Here is a 1,447-nt window from a genome sequence, read left to right as displayed (position 1 = left end):
GTGCACTCTGGAACATGAAACATGGACCAAAATGAAGCTGAGGCCGAGGTACATCAGTTCCACACAATACAACGGCCTAATTCGTCCTTGTTCCCACGAAAAACAGCTTTGAAAATTCCAATACAATATTTTTCGGCCCTGCGAGGCTAGACGCTTCGCGCCGACTCGCTTGGCTCGTGAGGAGCTGCGCTCCGAGTAAGACTTTACAATGCATTCAATCTCTTCCTACGGCGAACCTCCTTAAGAAGACGGGCGTAGGACTTTGTGAACCCTGCGTAAGCCGCATCGAACTGCTCAAAGGTGGAATACCTTGAGAACGCCCAGCCAATGTGAGACGCTCTCAGTACCTCTTGCGGTCGTTTCGAATCATTTCGCTTGTGTAGTCCTTCAAGGCACAGACCAATCCTGCACCTGGGTCAGCGACGAACCATTGTTGCCACGCCTGAAGGCCTGAACGTGCCGTTGGAATTGTCTTCTGGGCTATGGAAGCATCCATTGTCAGCTGCCTTGTCGGTGTCTTCTCTAGCACTTCAGAGCTCAGACTCTGATCTAGGCTTTTCGCCACCGCCGCGCCGAGATCATCGGTTGAGAACGGAACACCAGCGGCAGCGATGCCAGCGTGCCAATGCTGAGAGCCCCCGGTACGAAGCAGATTTCGTGGGTTTATGTCATTGCTAACGCTTTGCGTGACAAGGTACTCGCAGCATGTCTTTGCATCGGCCCAACGACACCAGGCCATCAACTCACGGAAGTTGAAGCGACGTTCCATGGATTCGAATACGCTGTAAAATGCACCACCACGACGGAGACTGTGCAGTGTGATTCCAATTGGTAGGTTCGGAGTGGCCTCGGCAACCTCGACAAGCACTTGCTTCCCCGTGTGGCTTGTTCCAGCGGCCGATGCCAGTCAACTCTTGGAATTCCACTGTCCAGGAGCAAAAAGTTTGGGAGCAAGTACGCAGAGCTGACAAGATTCACACCAGAGGCACGCAAGGATGCCAAGTATTCATCGTAGAAGGCACAGACTCGCAAACAAGGGTACGACTTCTCGTCGATAAGGTGGTAGATCTGACAATCTCTTCAACGTTGGCTTTCTTGTGCCACCGCAGACGAACAGACAAGTACCGACCGCTGATATCGGACACGGGTTGGACGTCGTTGCCACGAAGGTTTAGAACTTCGCTTATTCTGAAGCACCCAAGGAAGCCAGCCGCAAGCAACAGTCGAACGAGAGCGCCGACAAAGGGGTGGTAACCCGACAGGCCATTCATGAGAGATGAGAGCTCATGTACCGTCAATGGGTAGGCCTTCTTTTCTTCGTCCACATAGTTCTGCTTATTGAACTTTTGTAGCCCAACAATGTACCGGCAGGCATTACTGTTCTGCGCTGGGTTGGGTGACACGTTCTTGTCGTTGAAGAATGCCACCAGTGCGGATTTCGCAAGGT

This window comes from Aphanomyces invadans (assembly GCF_000520115.1).
Source record: "Aphanomyces invadans strain NJM9701 unplaced genomic scaffold supercont1.3, whole genome shotgun sequence".
In the NCBI taxonomy this organism is placed as follows: domain Eukaryota; phylum Oomycota; class Saprolegniomycetes; order Saprolegniales; family Verrucalvaceae; genus Aphanomyces; species Aphanomyces invadans.
Note: the sequence above shows the minus strand (reverse complement) of the source record.